The sequence below is a fragment of the Lepisma saccharinum genome, unplaced genomic scaffold, assembly GCF_977018435.1.
Source record: "Lepisma saccharinum unplaced genomic scaffold, izLepSacc3.1 HAP1_SCAFFOLD_184, whole genome shotgun sequence".
Classification (NCBI taxonomy): Eukaryota; Metazoa; Arthropoda; class Insecta; order Zygentoma; family Lepismatidae; genus Lepisma; species Lepisma saccharinum.
In genome coordinates, this window is record NW_028142981.1 from 572,640 (window position 1) to 591,370 (window position 18,731).

Consider the following 18,731-nt stretch of genomic DNA (forward strand, 5'->3'; position numbering starts at 1 on the left):
TTAAAATAAATATGGGAAATACCAAATTTTATAAAAATATCAATAGAAGAAAAAACGCATAACATATTTTGAATTAGAGAAATTATTCAAAAAAATATTGATCAAGATAATAACAAACACAAAGAAACCAAGAAATTAAACACATTTATAAAATAATCCGTCGTCTCCTATGATGCCCGAACTTAGCCTCTGGAAAGGGCCATCATATCCTTATATTCTCTCGTCCCCTTCACCATCCCGTGCTGTTGTACAAGATGCTGCCCCATCTTCACAACAGCCCCCTGGCAGCCCTCCATCCTACACCTGAGGCGGCGGCCCGCATTCTTGATTCTTCTCTTCCCCTCGGAGGAGGCAAAGTACATCTCCATCATCTTCCTCGAGTAAGAGTGCCTCCTCCGCAGGTGTCGCGGAACTGTAGTAGACTCCTCCCCGCACTCTGCGCAGATCTTCTGAAAAACACAAAGAGGGAAGACAAAGGCATGAGTTTAACACTGACACGCATAGATTTATTGATTTACAATTAAATACAGGCAGAGAGGGAACATTTGAATTTCAAGGAATTACTCACCTTGCGCCTTATGTTGTTCCTCTTCTCTTTCAGTGCGGGTAGAGGTGGGGGAGCCGGAGCCTCAAGTTGTTGTTGTTGTTCGGGCATCACCTCCTCTATATGTTGTTGCGGTGGGACTGCTGTGTTTCTTGTCGCTGCAAAGACAAGAATGAAAACAAAATATCTGTAGAAACGGCAACATCATTTTAAAAGATTGCACACACAAAAATACACGTGAAACATCGTCTCTGTTACCGTACTCAACTTACTATTAACTCCTCTACGATCTTCAAGGATCTTTCCAGTTGCTCCACAGACATGTTCTCGGGTTCCGGGATTCGTAACTCCCTCTTGTCAAGTTCAAGTTCAAGTTGCACCAATTCGTCGGAAATGGAGTCCAGGAATTTAATATCTTCGTCGGTAAGGCCTCCTTCGACTGGCGTTGCATAATTCGGCAGCATAGGATCGTTACTGTTGGAGAAGAAAGGTATTCGTTTAATGAAAAGACATCGTTATGCTCGTGGCACAAAATAACACAACAAATAGCGCATTTTAAAATCCACACACTCACCTGAAATCCATCTTGAGATTTTGGATTCGCTTCCTTTCAGCTCCAAGACAAGCAATGCAATGAAGGGAATAAGAAACTGTTGGCCAAGGAAGATTTCCAGTTCGAATTTAAATTACGAGGTAAATTTTTGGTCAGTCAATCGGATATACGCGACCGACCGGCCGAAGAAGAAGGGAGGGGGTGGGGGAGAAATGTAGCTGGACTCCCAAAGCAGGTATCTGAGAAGCGTGCAAGACCGGTTTCTCCCACCATCGAGTGTCGAAAGTCTACTTCCCAGCCATCTGTGCAGCAAACACCCTATAAACGGTTTCTTTAACCCAAAAATGTAGCGAAAGACCATGGGTGACCATGTTTGATTCTCCATTTGAAATTCAGTGTAAATACTGAATTTGAACGGATTTCAAGTTTGAATTGAAAAGTCACTTTTGGCGGGAATGTTTCAAAATTCGATAGGATGGAAGATGCAACATTATACTACAATAATTAAAGCAAGGGAAGTTAAGCCCAAAGGCTAGAGTAATTTTTTGGAAGCAAAAATCCGAAGTGTGCTCTTTCGGATGCTGTCAGAAATAAACGTGTTTCCTTCGCAAAAAATTACAGTGATAAAGTTTGCTTTCAGCTTAAAAAGGCTAACTATGCACCTTGGGAAAATTACTGATCGATGTAGTGTAAAACTTGCAACAAATAATAATAAAAAAAACCTAAACTTTCTTGGCGAAAGCGAGAGCACAGCAAGAAGAAACGACGTTCAACTTGTACAAACACCGCAATGTGGCAATGACACGCACACACTCTGTTTTCTTCCAAGCTTTACTTTCTATGCGGGATTTGCTCCACAGATTACCGTTAAAAGTAAAAATTCTGGGTGAATGAAGCTTCCCAAGAAACTTGTACAAGCAACGCAATGTGGCAGTGACACAATATCATCCTCCTCTGTTTTCTTCCCAGCTTGACTTTCTATTCGGCTTTTGCTCCAGAGATTGCCGTTAAAGGCAAAAATTCTGGGAGAATGAAGCTTCCCAAGAAACTTGTACAGGCAACGCAATGTGGCAGTGACACAATAATAACCTCCTCTGTTTTCTTCCCAGCTTGACTTTCTATTCGGCTTTTGCTCCATAGATTCCCGTTAAAGGCAAAAATTCTGGGAGAATAAAGCTTCCCAAGAAACTTGTACAAGCAAGGCAATGTGGCATTGACACAATATCATCCTCCTCTGTTTTCTTCCCAGCTGGACTTTCTATTCGGCTTTTGCTCCAGAGATTACAGTCAAAGGTAAAAGATCTGGGAGAATGAAGCTACCCAGCTTGACTTTCCATTCGGGTTTTGCTGCAGAGATTGCCGTTAAAGGCAAAAATTCTGGGACAATAAAGCTTCCCAAAAAACTTGTACAAGCAACGCAATGTGGCAGTGACACCCGCACAAATCTCCTCCTCCTACGTTTTCTTCCCAGCTTGACTTTCTATTCGGCTTTTGCTCCAGAGATTGCCGTTAAAGGCAAAAATTGTGGGACAATAAAGCTTCCCAACAAACTTGTACAAGCAACGCAATGTGGCAGTGACACCCGCACAAATCTCCTCCTCCCACGTTTTCTTCCCAGCTTGACTTTCTATTCGGCTTTTGCTCCAGAGATAACCGTCAAAGGCAAAAATTCTGGGAGAATGAAGCTTCCCAAGAAACTTGTACAAGCAAGGCAATGTGGCATTGACACAATATCATCCTCCTCAGTTTTCTTCCCAGCTTGACTTTCTATTCGGCTTTTGCTCCAGAGATTGCCGTCAAAGGCAAAAAAAATTCTGGGACAATAAAGCTTCCCAAGAAACTTGTACAAGCGAGGCAATGTGGCACTGACACAATATCATCCTCCTCAGTTTTCTTCCCAGCTTGACTTTCTATTCGGCTTTTGCTCCAGAGATTGCCGTCAAAGGCAAAAAAAATTCTGGGACAATAAAGCTTCCCAAGAAAGTTGTACAAGCAAGGCAATTTGGCATTGACACAATATCATCCTCCTCAGTTTTCTTCCCAGCTTGACTTTCTATTCGGCTTTTGCTCCAGAGATTACAGTCAAAGGTGAAAGATCTGGGAGAATGAAGCTTCCCAGCTTGACTTTCCATTCGGCTTTTGCTCCAGAGATTACCGTTAAAGGCAAAAATTCTGGGAGAATGGATCTTCCCAAGAAACATCTACAAGCACCGCAATGTGGCAAAGGCACACAAATCTGCTTCTCTGTTTTCTTCCCAGCTTGACTTTCTATACGGGTTTTGCTCCACACATTACCGTTAAAAGTAAAGGTGCTGGGTGAATAAACCTTCTCCACAAACTTCTCCCCGCACAGCATTCGTATGGGTTTGCGACTCTGCGAAGCACCATCAACACAGGAGGTGTGAGCGTTAACCAAACATTGCATTCAATCATGCACTTTCATTAAATGCAACTAGACTTTAACTCCATCAAACGATATACGGTTTAATGCTGGCCGGCACAAGTGCCTAACTGCACATTTGCAAGTTCCAGTGCTCTACAGCGAGCTAAACTGAGATACATGTCTTTTGGTCGGCTGGGTCGTAGGGCAACCAAGTCACCCTAAAAACCCCAAGTCCAGCTGTCCGCCACATGCTGGAAGCCCCGGTGCGCAGCACCAGTTAAGGTGCCGGCTGCCGGTTTGGGTGTCCTCCCCCAGCCGGCCGAAACCGGCCGGGGTCTGGACTCCCGGCGAATGCCCCGAGGGGGCATCCTTAAAGAGACAGACAGAAACCGCCGGGTGCCGTGAAACCGACATCACGAACTCCGCGCGGATCTATTCTTAGCAAGTACCCATCTTAGCACCAAGTAAACTGGTAACTGCGGGAGAATAATTTTCCCCCGCGTCGGTGCTGAGCATTACTTGGAAGTGACTCTCCACGTCGCTGGCGTCAGCTCGATGTGAAGGCGGTGAGCTACGGAAGATTGCCGACGAGTTCTAGGGCGTCATACTTGAATGCAGCCAACTCAAGCTCCTATTATATAGGTCCCGTCATCGAAGGCTCGATTCAAGGAGGCAGGCACACACGTGCCGACTAGAGTCTCAAGCTCCGCAAGTGTATGTCTTGAAGACGACACTCTCTTCAGCCCAGCACTCGGCTACCCTGCACCGATTGCTATTCATTGCAGAGTCATGCGCATTCTCCTACCTCCACCAAGCACCCTCAACGCCAATTTCCAGTGCTCTACAGCAAGAGCGGACCGTCGGGATTGGTGGTATTTCACCGGCGGCACGCGAAGGAGCCCTCCCACTTATGCTACACCTCGTCACGTCTCCCGACAGCGGCAGGCTAGAGTCAAGCTCAACAGGGTCTTCCTTCCCTGCCGCTGACATTCTCCATGCCTTTCTGCACTTCCAGGTTAACCTGGGTTGTCAGTCTTTTGGTCGGCTGGGTTGTAGGGTCCCGTGCCGTACACGGACCCAAAAACCCCAAGTCCAGCTATCCGCCACATACCGGAAGCCCCGCCGGCCGGCACGTGGGTGCCGGCCGCCGGTTAGGGAGTCCTCCCCCGGCCGGCCGAAACCGACCGGGGTCTGGACTCCCGGCGAATGCCCCCGAGCGGGCATCCTTAAAGAGACAGACAGAAACCGCCGGGTGCCGTGAAACCGACATCACGAACTCCGCGCGGATCTGTTCTTAGCAAGTACCCATCTTGCTTGCAGTGGCTCACCTTGGTCGGCCAACTGCATTCGTTTAAGATGCTTGGCAGGCATCGATCTTTCTTGCGAGAGTGCGGATTTTCTCCCTTTCAGCAAGTGCTCAAACCTTGCTTGCTGTGGCACACCTTGGTCGGCCAACTGCATTCGTTTAAGATGCTTGGCAGGCATCGGTCTTTCTTGCGAGAGTGCGGATTCTCTCAATTTCAGCAAGTGCTCAAATCTCGTTCCAACGACGATAGGGATGACAGAACCAAACCTCTCCGCGAGTGGCCTTTCGCAAAGAAGGCGAGGATTTTTGGGCCACCTACAGCATCCATCGTACCACCTACCAAGGGCCCCTCGGCGGCACGGAATAGTGAGGAACGCTTACTTCCACCGTTACCCTACCAAAGTTGGACCCTCATTTGGCACATACTTGAATTTGGCCAACTCAAGCTCCTATTATAAAGGTCCCGTCCTCGAAGGCCGACTAGAATCTAAAGCATTTGGGCGGCTGGGTTATAGGTATAACGCAATCTGTTCCCCACAAACCCCAAGTCCGGCTACACGCCACATGCCGGAAGCCCCATCGGCCGCATGCCGGCCGATGGCTTGGGGATCGCCCTTATTAGTAAGGGTGACCCCCATTGGAAGGCCCAGAAGGCCTTCCTAAGTGTCCACCGCCGTGTAGAGTCACATCCGAGGAATGGACAGCACCAAGCCGACCAACCGAAGCGCCTCCGAATGCTCGCCGATCTCCAACCAAACGTTGGGACCGCCGAGCCGGAGAAGGGAGAGCTCTCTTCGCTCCCCCGCGCCGGTGATGTGCTCCTGGCAGGAACCAGGCAGTATGTCGCCTCCTCAAGTTGCTATTATATAGATACCGTCATAGAAATGCTCAACATCAGGTTCCAAGATGGCAGACTCACGCATTGCATTCATTCATGAATGCACATTTCCAAGTGCCTGTCACTTACATTGTGGTATTTCACCGGCGGGCACCCGAAGCAGCCCTCACTTACATTGTGGTATTTCACCGGCGGGCACCCGAAGGAGCCCTCACTTATGCTACACCTCGTCACGTCTCCCGACAGCGGCAGGCTAGAGTCAAGCTCAACAGGGCCTTCTTTCCCGCCGCTGACATTCTCCAAGCGTTTCCGCACTCCCAGGTTAACCTGGGTTGTCAGTCTTTTGGTCGGCTGGGTGATAAACCCCAAGTCCAGCTATCCGCCACATGCTGGAAGCCCCGGTGCGCAGCACCAGTTAAGGTGCCGGCTGCCGGTTTTGGGTGTCCTCCCCCGTTCGAAACTGGGGTCTGGACTCCCGGCGGAGGTCCCCGGAGGGACCTCCTGAAAGTAGGAGCCTGCTTTTCAGGTGCCGTGCAGCCGACAGCACGAACCTGCAAGCGAGGGCTGCCTTTCAACGGGTCGCCACCGTACGGAGGCTTCACCGCTCACGACGCCCCGCCAGATACTCAAGTCGTCTACGAGTGGTTCAGGGTCCCAACTTCCGAGTGCTTGATTACCCCTTGAATCCCCATCTAGAATCCCAAAGACCTCGGTCAGTGGGGCAAGTGGGCGGAGTCTCGATGGCACTACTCGCGGGGAGCCTCACCCCCCGGTTTGGGGGGGTGGTTGGTGGCTCCCCGCCTTACCGATCCCCGGCGAAGGGGTCCAGCGTTGGTGGTTCTGCCTTTCAGAGTGCAGGGACACACGGTCACGCAGCTCCGGGCACGGCTTCGGCCTTAGAGGCGATCAGGCTTCAGCCGTCGGACGTAGCTTCGCACCAAGGTTCGATCGAACCAGCGCGGTACCATTGGTCCGAACCTGGGGTTCCTCTCGTACTAACCAGGATTACCTTGGCCGCGTTCTAAACGCCAGGAGGATAAAATTAACCTCTTTCACAACGGTCTAAACCCAGCTCACGTTCCTTGTTGGTTGGTGAACAATCATACGCTCGGGGAGCGCTGCGTCGCCACGGTAAGAAGAGCCGACATCGAAGGATCAAAAAGCCGCGTTGCTATGAACGCTTGGCGGCCACGAGCCAGTTATCCCTGTGGTAACTTTTCTGTCACCTCCCGCCGAAGATCCTTCGGACGGGGAGGATCGATAGGCCCCGGTTTCCCGGGTCCCACCCGTACTGAGGGTGCGGATCAGGGCGGCTTTTGCCCTTTCTCTCTACGCGAGGTTTCTGGCCTCGGTGAGCCGCCCTTAGGACACCTGCGTTATCCTTTGACAGATGTTCCGCCCCAGACGAACTCCCCAACTGCCTTTGTCCCCGGATCGGGTCGGCCCCCTGTCCGGCACGGACCGGAAGTCCGGTCCTACCGGCCAGTAGCAGGGGCCTTGGTTCATGAACGGCGTGCGACTAGCTAGGATGGGGAAACCCGACGCCCGCGTCCCGCCCAACCGGGTGAGTCGGGAAACCATGGGAGTAGTGGTATTTCAACGGCGGGCACCCGAAGGAGCCCTCCCACTTATGCTACACCTCGTCACGTCTCCCGACAGCGGCAGACTAGAGTCAAGCTCAACAGGGTCTTCTTTCCCCGCTGACATTCTCCAAGCCCGTTCCCTTGGCTGTGGTTTCGCTAGACAGTAGGTAGGGACAATAATGGGGGAACCCCCGAATGTATCCAAACCTCCACCCGCATACATTCGAGGGTATGCGCAATGTCCCAGTGCCTCTGAGATAAACTGGGACGGCAGTTGCTCGTATTACGATTCGCCCATTATTGTTGCACATTACCTTTATTTAATTCATCTTGAGTACAATACATATATAGACGTAACATAATATATAAAATATAACACTTAACATAAAGCCAACAAACACATATATATGACTCCATTTAACTGCTACACATAATCTAATATCCCTTACAGACATCAGAGCATTTTCTGAGATCCGGATTCCGGATTCCCGGGATCTATGAGATCTATGAAATAATTGGTCCTTGTTACAGGACGAAACCGCCAGGGACAAGATCGCAATTGGTTGAGGACCTTTATTATTTTAACGTTTGGGAGATTGCTCACCCCAGAGGCTGGGTCTTCCCATCCCTGTCGGTTTGTCCCGCACCTCCAAGGTTACTCCAGTTTCTTCAGTCTCAGACTTCACGATAATTACATAATATGTTGGATAATTTGATCAAAATGACTACACTCTGATCTCTAAGTTAATATGCTATAGTAATGATATAAAATAACAATACGAAGAAATAAAAGATATTTACTATTTATAATTATTTAGTAACAGGTTTTATTAGTAAACAAAGACAAATTGTATTATTATGATACCAAGCTACTTTGTATTATTTGTTATTAACAGATATGGTTATTATTTCTACTACATGATGAATAAATTTGATTTTTTTTAATATTTTGAATATATGAATATTAAATAATTTTAGCATCTAAATTATTTATACTTTACGGTTTGAATTTCTGTAATTTGGAATATGATATCGGAATGCCGCTATCACTTGTGCTGGAGTTCCAGCACGTCATAAATCTATTTATTTATTCATTCACCCTGGCGGCCGCCACTCTTGCTAAATAATCCTTATGCCTCTCCCCCGGCATTCGAACTGGACGAATTCTTCTTCTCGCTGCGGCCTCCTGTCTTCCAGTTGATACCACAAAAAATCTTCTTCTTGCAGCTGTTGGCGGTGCCTCTATCTCTTCTGTCCCTTCTTCCTGCTCGGGGGTAGGACTTACTCTTCGAGTTTTCGTTCTTTCCCTTTCGCTTCTCCTTGGCGCCTCTGGTTGTGTTTGGTTATTTTGGGGGGGTCTGTTGAGGTATTGGTGTTGGTTGAATTTCTTCTTCTCTTCTTCGGAGACCTCATCGGCCAGGGTTTTTAGGTTTGATATTTGCTGTTCGCTTAGCAAGATTTTGAGGTTGAAGGTAGGTAATCCTCTACGTAAGGTTTTTATTCTGGCAGTTGCTTCCGGGCAGTAGAAGACCCTATGCTCCGGTGAATCCACCTCAGCTCCACATGAAGCACAGCTCGGTTCCAGGGCAACGCCAATGCGGTGGAGATACTCCCCATATGGCCCATGTCCGGTAAGAAAGTGCAGAAGTCCCCTGGTGTAGTGTTTTTTCATCAGTGTTTTGCCTCGGATTTTAGGTATAATACTAAATGTCCTTCTTCCATTCTGTGCATTTTTCCATTCCTCCTGCCAATTATCTAGTAAGGTATCTCTCATTTCAAACAGGGTTGGGGTGAACTTTCCAATGCAAGTTGTCATTTTATTTTCTTCTCCTTTTTTGAAGAAATACCTTCCCGCTCTCCATTTGACTTCCAGGTCCATTGGCAGGTGTCCCGTTAGGGCTAATAATGCTTCGGTGGATGTTGTACCAAAAGCGCCCGTTGTTCTTATCAGAATTCTTCTCTGTGAAGCCCTCAGAAGTCTGGTGTTCTTTTTCAATGCGAGTCCCTCAACCCAGGTAGAGGCCGCATATGTTATGATTGAATAGTATATGGTTCTGATGTACGTATCCACCACCCCAGGTTCTAAGCCAAACTGCGTTGACGCTACCCTAATAATTTTGCTTATTGCCATTTCTGCTTTAGTTGTTGTTTTTTGTATGTGCGTTCCATATTTCATGCCTTCCTCCAAGGTTACTCCGAGGTATTCAAAATTATTTGAGCGTTGTATGTTCGTTCTCATTAATCTAATTGTCGGATTTCTTTTGGTACTAATATTACCCTTGGCAATGAGGTATTTCGTTTTTTCTGCCGAAAGTTTCAGTTTGGCGTTATTGCACCAATTTTCCAAGGCCGCTATGGCATTATTTGCACTTCGTTCTATTTTGGCTCTTGAATCATCCGCACATATAACGACAATGTCGTCTGCATATGCAATAACTCTTGTTATCTCCGGATTACTGTCAAGGTGTTTCAGACATGGTTCAAGATTGATATTCCACAGATGTGGACCAAGCACTGAGCCCTGTGGGCATCCTTTTGTTGTTACTTTAGTCAGTTCCTCGTCTCCTATTTTCAAGGATATTTTACGATTTCTAAAATAATCCTGCAGTACCTGAAATAAGGTTGACGGACAGTTTATGTCCTTGAGGGTGTGGAACAGATTTGGCCACCATAGATTGTCGAATGCCCCGCTGATATCGGCAAATATGGCTATCACTATTTTCTTGTTTGAATTCGCAATTTCTTCCTTAAGGGCGTTAATAGCATCCTCTGTAGATCGGCCTTTTGTGAAGCCATATTGGTTGCCGGTATTGTTGCACATTATGAGAAATTCTTGAAGCCTTTTGTTAAGCATTTTCTCAAAGAGCTTCCCTATTGTATTCAATAAGCAGATGGGTATATAAGATTTAATGCTAGTATCATCCTTTTTGTTTTCTTTTTTGATAACTACCAACTTTCCCTCTTTCCACAGCGTAGGAAACTCTTTACGGACCAGACAGAGGTTAAATAGGGCCGTTATGTAGTTGATCGTTTTGTTGATAGATAGTTTAAGAATTTCCACTGGGATACCATCTGGTCCTGGTGCCTTGCCATTTTTCATTGTTCCTAGCTCTCTCAGGACCTCTCTAGGTTCGAATGGTAAAATAGGTGTGGTATTTAAACATTTATTACTATTCACTCTGATCTCTTTGTTTCTTTGATTGTCCATGTTCGCCTCGTCGTCCGGGAGCAATCCGTCAAGAAGTAGTTCTCCAGTCTCCCTCGTGTTTTTTGTAAATGAACCATCGGTTTTCCGTAATGTGGTAATGCTTTCCTTAGGTTTTATTTTGTTTGTCATGATTTTGTATGGTAGGCCCCATTTGTCCCTTTCTAAGTTCCTGTTCACAAAATTGCACCAGTTTTTTTGTTTAAATTCTTTTAATTCTGCAGCACAGCGTTCTTTGGCTCTACGGTAGGCCTGTAAATATTCCTCTCTATTGTGGATGTTTGTTTTTTGGTACTGTTTCCTCGCGTGACGCATATTAGCTCTCAGGTTAGTTAATTTTGCAGACCAGGGTTTACTTCGATTATTCTTTATTCTTTTCGGCGTTGATGCGCTATTGCGACCTGAAGATTGTTTTCCAGGATTTCCGCCCATTCATCTGCGGTTTTCCCTGGTCCTGGATATTCTGTTAGATTGATGTTTTCTAGAAACTTTGCCTTGTCAATTTTCTTCCAGTTATACTCAGGGGCTTTTTGGTCGGATACTGTTAGTGTGGTTTGCAGACTAATATTGAAGGTGATTGCGTTGTGGTCACTTGTGGTGATCATATCATGTACAATACAATTTTGTATTAAATTTGTCATTTTATTGTTTGTAAGTGTCAAATCAATGTTACTACTAGCTATCGCTCGTCCTCTAAATGTAGGCGGGTTACCTTCAATATTTTCTATTACTAAGTTTTGTTCGGCTATAAAATTCATGATTTGTTCTCCATTGTTATTTAGTTCTTTGCCAAACCACGCGGGAGAGGAAGTATTGCTCTCCATTACCAGTAGTATTTTTTCATTCTGGTACGCGAGGTATATATTTCTAATTTGTGCTATATATATATATTTCAATATCATGGCTGTACTGGCAGTAACAGTTGATTATTATAAATTTGAGTGTGTAATAATTTACTTCTGTACAAATTATATGTGTGTTTGATAAATGTGCGATTTTCATGATTGTAATATCTTTGTTTAATGAAATCATTGCCGATTTTGTGTTGGGGTCTTGGATATAATTACAATTTGCACCGGTTGGAGCATGAATAATTTTTCCATTTAAGAGATAAGGTTCCTGGAACAAAAGTATATCCACTTTGCTGCTTCTTGCATACATGAATATCTCCTCCGTTGCTAACTCCGCTCCGTTAAGGTTTATTTGTAGAATTTTTAGTCTGTTTTTTTCTTCCATATTCAATGGCGTACTACTGAGGTCCATAGATGCCAGGGATTTGCTGTATTTGTACAACTCTTCCATGGCACTTGGCGAAGTCAGCATATATTTCATCCAGGTCGAGTTTCAGGTCCCTACGTTCAAATGCAGCTTTCATTATATCATACAATTGATCCGGATCCACTGGGATGTTGCTACACCGCAAGAGCATTTTGTCGACGGCTTCCGGATGTGGGAATGCAATGGTCTTCCCTCCATCCTTCTTCAATCGGACTAGCAGTCGCAATGCAGTTATTAGATTTTCCTTCTCCTCTAACCTGCTCAAGCGAAGATTTAATTCAAAATTTTGATATATATTTTTGGGATTTGCTGGTGGGAGGGGAGGGATGTGGATCTCAGGTAATTGGGGTTTCATTACAGTAGGTTTGCAGAAGTTTGGGTATTTATTTTCCGAATTAGGGTGATCCGTCTCAGTGGCATCGGGGGAAAGGTTAAGGACGTTATTAGTGTTATCAATTTGGTTATTCGTCACATAAGATTTGTTTACCGAGTTATTTGCTGTTTTTGGGCAAAAGGCGGTCGCTTCAGGGTTTAATTGTTTAATGTCCCTTATAGCAAGTGTATTTTATATTTTGTCTAGATCAAGGTTGTTGTTAGGTGTGTATGTTGGGCTATCAAGGGCGCCGGTCGGTGTAGACCAAGGTGCACATAGGGCTGAATTTGATGGGGAGGGTGGAGGTGTAAGTAGAATCGACTCAGGAGGTGTGGTCAGTGGTGTACGGTATGGGTTGTTGTAGATAGGTGGGGGGATGATGAAGGCACATGGCCTTAATCCAGGTATGGTGTCGCTGATTAGGGGTTGACTGTGCTGTTGATAAGAACAGAAAAGTCTTACATTAATATAATAGAAGTTACTGTAGGGGGAGTGAGGGTGGAGGTAACATACATCTATATCCTTAATTGTTTTTAGTTGCAGTGGTATAGTGGTTTCGTTTGCATATTTAAGGACAATCCCAAGTTCTTGCATGACACGTATTTCATATGCCTTCGCCCTTGCCGCATTGCGGCGGCGTCGGCTAGGGGTGTTGTTCTTTCTTTGTTTTTTATTCTTACTCTCCATAGTCAGTTTTCTCTATTAGTCTTTGTTGGAAAAATTTCATTGTTGGGCATTCCTTGGGGTTGTCATTACAGTTTCTATTTCTTCTTAGACAGGGGATGCAAACTCTTGTTGGATTCTCTCTTTTGCATCCCTCTCTTTCATGCCCCGAATCGCCACATTTATCACAGCAGCGTGGTCCTTTGCAGTATTTTCCCACGTGTCCGAGGTCTCTACAGTTGTTGCAGATCGGGACGACTAAATAATCCTTCATTCCCAGTGATAGGTAAGCTAGATGGATTTTGTCTAATGTCAAAATTAGTTTTCGAATTTTGGGATCAACCTCATACACCCTGTGTGAGGTTGTTTTATTCCTTGGGCCTGTTTTAAAGCGGAATTTAAACTTGGTTTGGAATTCTTCAAATTTCATGTTGAGTTTCCTTTCAATGTCGTTTAGTACGAAGAATTCTTCAGTAATATCTGTTTCTTCTCTTCTAGAAGGCACCTCATATATAATCATCAATGGGTTGCGTTTTTTAGGCAATTCCACATTAAGGTGTTTTGATTTTAATGTTTGATTCTCCAATATTTTTTGTGCATCCTCCTTGGTGGCAGTTTCCACAATAAGGGTTTTTGGGGTTGAGCGCATCGCCTGTATCTTCACACCCTCCCGGACAGGGTTAACACACTGTGTGAAAGTATCCCAAATTGCACTACGTTTTGGTTGCCCTGTGCCGTGACGAAAACAGTATGTCTCGCCCTTTCTGTGACTTTTTGTATTTGGGTGACCTTTGCGCTCTGTTGCGCAGACGTTGCCAGGGATTGAGCATATGTGATTTTTCTGGGTGCAAGTTCGGGTTTCTTCTGCAAAATTTTGCATGCTGTTCTTAGGGATCTTACATCTGCTACTTTTTCCATATATAATTGGTTTTGTTTGGCAAGCAGCTCCAGGAACTGTGCTCTTTTTTCTCCTGTCATGCTTTTTTCTTTGGAAATCATGGTTGTGAGTTCTAATTGGAGTTTCTGGTATGCTCCTAGTTGTGTTTCTGATGCATCAGGTAATATATCTTCAATGCTACTTCCATGGGGGGTGGGGGTGGGTAAGGGGGTAGGGTTAACGTTATATCTGCTTGGTTCAAGTTGTGAATCTGTATCAGCTCCTCCGGAATGATTTCTTCTCTTTGGGTAAGGGGGGTAGAATCAGGGGGTGAGTGCACTAATCCACCCCTTTTGAAGGGGTCGGAGGGAGGGTTGTTTCTCATTTAGGGGGTCAAAGGAGGACCCCCCTTTGGTCCTGGGGGTGGCTCCGGGCGGAGCCGGCATCTTCTCCTCCGTCCAGCACTGGTCAGCGGCCAACGCACGGCGCCGCAGATTTCAAGCGCAAAAGACAGAACGCACGTGGATCAGCTGTCACTCACAATAACAACAACAAAACCAACGTGCTTGCAGACCTCAGGCAGCGGACGCGACGTGACGTCGCAAGGTCCCGGATGTCACCACGTCTCCCGCAGACTCCACGTAACCGGCAGCCACGTTATCGTATCACAGAGCTTTCCGCTTTGTATTACTTCACTAGATTGGTCGCTGAAAAACCACCCCCAGGAATTGAAGGTTGGGGGTTGGTTCAATACACGGGGGAAGGATGGAGTAGGTAGGGACAATAATGGGGGAACCCCCGAATGTATCCAAACCTCCACCCGCATACATTCGAGGGTATGCGCAATGTCCCAGTGCCTCTGAGATAAACTGGGACGGCAGTTGCTCGTATTACGGTTCGCCCATTATTGTTGCACATTACCTTTATTTAATTCATCTTGAGTACAATACATATATAGACGTAACATAATATATAAAATATAACACTTAACATAAAGCCAACAAACACATATATATGACTCCATTTAATTGCTACACATAATCTAATTTCCCTTACAGACATCAGAGCATTTTCTGAGATCCGGATTCCGGATTCCCGGGATCTATGAGATCTATGAAATAATTGGTCCTTGTTACAGGACGAAACCGCCAGGGACAAGATCGCAATTGGTTGAGGACCTTTATTATTTTAACGTTTGGGAGATTGCTCACCCCAGAGGCTGGGTCTTCCCATCCCTGTCGGTTTGTCCCGCACCTCCAAGGTTACTCCAGTTTCTTCAGTCTCAGACTTCACGATAATTACATAATATGTTGGATAATTTGATCAAAATGACTACACTCTGATCTCTAAGTTAATATGCTATAGTAATGATATAAAATAACAATACGAAGAAATAAAAGATATTTACAATTAATAATTATTTAGTACAGGTTTTATTAGTAAAACAAGGACAAATTGTATTATTATGATACCAAGCTACTTTGTATTATTTGTTATTAACAGATATGGTTATTATTTCTAGTACATGATGAATAAATTTGATTTTTTTAATATTTTGAATATATGAATATTAAATAATTTTAGCAATTTGGAATATGATATCGGAATGCCGCTATCACTTGTGCTGGAGTTCCAGCACGTCATAAATCTATTTATTTATTCATTCACCCTGGCGGCCGCCACTCTTGCTAAATAATCCTTATGCCTCTCCCCCGGCATTCGAACTGGACGAATTCTTCTTCTCGCTGCGGCCTCCTGTCTTCCAGTTGATACCACAAAAAATCTTCTTCTTGCAGCTGTTGGCGGTGCCTCTATCTCTTCTGTCCCTTCTTCCTGCTCGGGGGTAGGACTTACTCTTCGAGTTTTCGTTCTTTCCCTTTCGCTTCTCCTTGGCGCCTCTGGTTGTGTTTGGTTATTTTGAGGGGGTCTGTTGAGGTATTGGTGTTGGTTGAATTTCTTCTTCTCTTCTTCGGAGACCTCATCGGCCAGGGTTTTTAGGTTTGTTATTTGCTGTTCGCTTAGCAAGATTTTGAGGTTGAAGGTAGGTAATCCTCTACGTAAGGTTTTTATTCTGGCAGTTGCTTCCGGGCAGTAGAAGACCCTATGCTCCGGTGAATCCACCTCAGCTCCACATGAAGCACAGCTCGGTTCCAGGGCAACGCCAATGCGGTGGAGATACTCCCCATATGGCCCATGTCCGGTAAGAAAGTGCAGAAGTCCCTTGGGGTAGTGTTTTTTCATCAGTGTGTTGCCTCGGATTTTAGGTATAATACTAAATGTCCTTCTTCCATTCTGTGCATTTTTCCATTCCTCCTGCCAATTATCTAGTAAGGTATCTCTCATTTCAAACAGGGTTGGGGTGAACTTTCCAATGCAAGTTGTCATTTTATTTTCTTCTCCTTTTTTGAAGAAATACCTTCCCGCTCTCCATTTGACTTCCAGGTCCATTGGCAGGTGTCCCGTTAGGGCTAATAATGCTTCGGTGGATGTTGTACCAAAAGCGCCCGTTGTTCTTATCAGAATTCTTCTCTGTGAAGCCCTCAGAAGTCTGGTGTTCTTTTTCAATGCGAGTCCCTCAACCCAGGTAGAGGCCGCATATGTTATGATTGAATAGTATATGGTTCTGATGTACGTATCCACCACCCCAGGTTCTAAGCCAAACTGCGTTGACGCTACCCTAATAATTTTGCTTATTGCCATTTCTGCTTTAGTTGTTGTTTTTTGTATGTGCGTTCCATATTTCATGCCTTCCTCCAAGGTTACTCCGAGGTATTCAAAATTATTTGAGCGTTGTATGTTCGTTCTCATTAATCTAATTGTCGGATTTCTTTTGGTACTAATATTACCCTTGGCAATGAGGTATTTCGTTTTTTCTGCCGAAAGTTTCAGTTTGGCGTTATTGCACCAATTTTCCAAGGCCGCTATGGCATTATTTGCACTTCGTTCAGGGACAGAGGGAATCTCGTTAATCCATTCATGCGCGTCACTAATTAGATGACGAGGCATTTGGCTATTCTGACTGAGCCTATTAGCCCCGTCTCTTCCCTATGTTAGCATAGGTACTTTGGTACTCAAGATCGTTACTATTCTTCCAGCTCCTACTCCACCTTACTCTCACCTCTGCCGGCCATAGAATAGTATGACCAATAAATAAATAAATAGTAATAAATTAGAATAAGTTAGATTGTATATAGATATATATCTGTGTATAAGTATTTCTTGTATAATATATAATTGTATAGCTCTCTTCGTCTTCACTCTCCTTCTCTATGTCTTTCTGTCTAGTGCGCGCGGATCTGCGAGTTCCCCCTATGGTATCCAGGCGCTTGGCTCCACCGAGCGTATGATTGTGTCTGTCTCCCACGCTACCGACACCTCCTCTCCTCTCGTCTCTCCTTCTGGGGAACCTTCTTTCGTTTGCGGGGATCTCGGATTTTCAGGTCTCCCCTCGCTTTAACCTGGGTGACGAGGATCAACAAGTTCCAGCTCTTCCCTCGTCGTTGCCAGGCACGTGGTTCCCTAAGTAAACCCTTTGGTAGTTGTCTATTTGTAGTCCAAGTGCTGATTGACAATCTTGATAGACGTTCGGATTGCCGTTAAGCTCAGCGTCATGAGGAGTTCGTTGCTGCTGATGCCCAGCTGTCTTAGCGCAGCACGTGTGATTGAAGGTAGAGCTCCTCTTGACCCTAGGACTATGGGAGTATGGATCACCCGATCGGCCTGAAGTGTGGACGCTACCACCTCGTCCAACTTCCTGTATTTATCCACATTCTCCTTTCCCGCTTCCTTGAGTGAAGTCTCAGTTTCGAACCTGACCGTCATGTCGGTAATGTACGCGACGTTATCCTTCACTAAGACGAGGTCCGGCTTGAGACGTTCTTTGGTCGCAGGTATGGAGAAGGTTTGCTCTTTAGCCACCGTATACCCTTTTGCAGAAGCCTCTATGATGTCCCGCAGTTCATCATGACGCTTGATCCGCAGTCCTTTTGATGCTGTGCAGGCGCCTATTACGTGCCCTAGGGTCTCGGGCGCCGCATGGCATCTCCTGCACTCATCGGACTCCACCACCTTAGCGCTTTTGAGGACGTGGTTGAGACCAACTGTGTTAGATCTCAGCCTCAACAAGTCGTTGAGCTGACCGGGCTTTAGTAATCCCTGGTTGACGAGAGCTGCGTTGGCTATGGGGTCGTTGAAGAAGTTCTTGACTCCCAAGCCATGTAGTGGCTGCTGGCTCCATCGCTCCGGCTCTAAGTTAGATATTATCTTTCTGGCCGCAGCAATGGTGTCCAGCGTAACAGGTGCCTGGACGCCGGTCACTCTAGCAATGCCTTCGATTCTGGCGCCCATGCCTGTCTCTGGGAAGAGGTGAGTTACCACCTCGTCCCGCGAGTCTCTCAATCTACAGAGATTTCCTAATATCCCCAGCTGAATGATAGTGGTCAGGCGCGGAACGCCCAGCCCACCATCGCGCTTTTTACAGTACAGTAGCTGATCGGTGGTGGATTCAGGTAACTTGAAGGCCCTTTTGTGGAACCTCCTGACTTCCACGTCAATGGATTCCAGGAAGTTCTTTGAAACTCCGACATTCACCCATACATATTGGAATTTAGGCAGGATGTTGGTGCCGATAAGTTTCGCCTTCTGGTGTGGTTTTAACTTGAGCCTGGAGGCACGGATCAGGTTTTCCTTGACCTCCCGCAAGTGGTATTTATTCGAGAGGCCTTGTGCCAGAGTGTATTGGCACCCGAGGTATTGGAAGACCTCTCCCGTTTTCACCACCTTGATGGGCTTACCGCCCAGCGTGAGCTGAGGGGAACAAGTAACCCATGTTTTGTGTAGACCTTCAATTTGAAAGGATGTTGTACCAAAAGCGCCCGTTGTTCTTATCAGAATTCTTCTCTGTGAAGCCCTCAGAAGTCTGGTGTTCTTTTTCAATGCGAGTCCCTCAACCCAGGTAGAGGCCGCATATGTTATGATTGAATAGTATATGGTTCTGATGTACGTATCCACCACCCCAGGTTCTAAGCCAAACTGCGTTGACGCTACCCTAATAATTTTGCTTATTGCCATTTCTGCTTTAGTTGTTGTTTTTTGTATGTGCGTTCCATATTTCATGCCTTCCTCCAAG

General features: G+C 45.7%; 1 pseudogene; it reads right to left on the reverse strand.

The window, feature by feature from the left end:
- Positions 1-6,169: 6,169 nt before the first annotated feature.
- On the reverse strand, positions 6,170-8,202 carry LOC145982472 (large subunit ribosomal RNA; annotated as a pseudogene).
- Between the last annotated feature and the right edge of the window lie 10,529 nt (positions 8,203-18,731).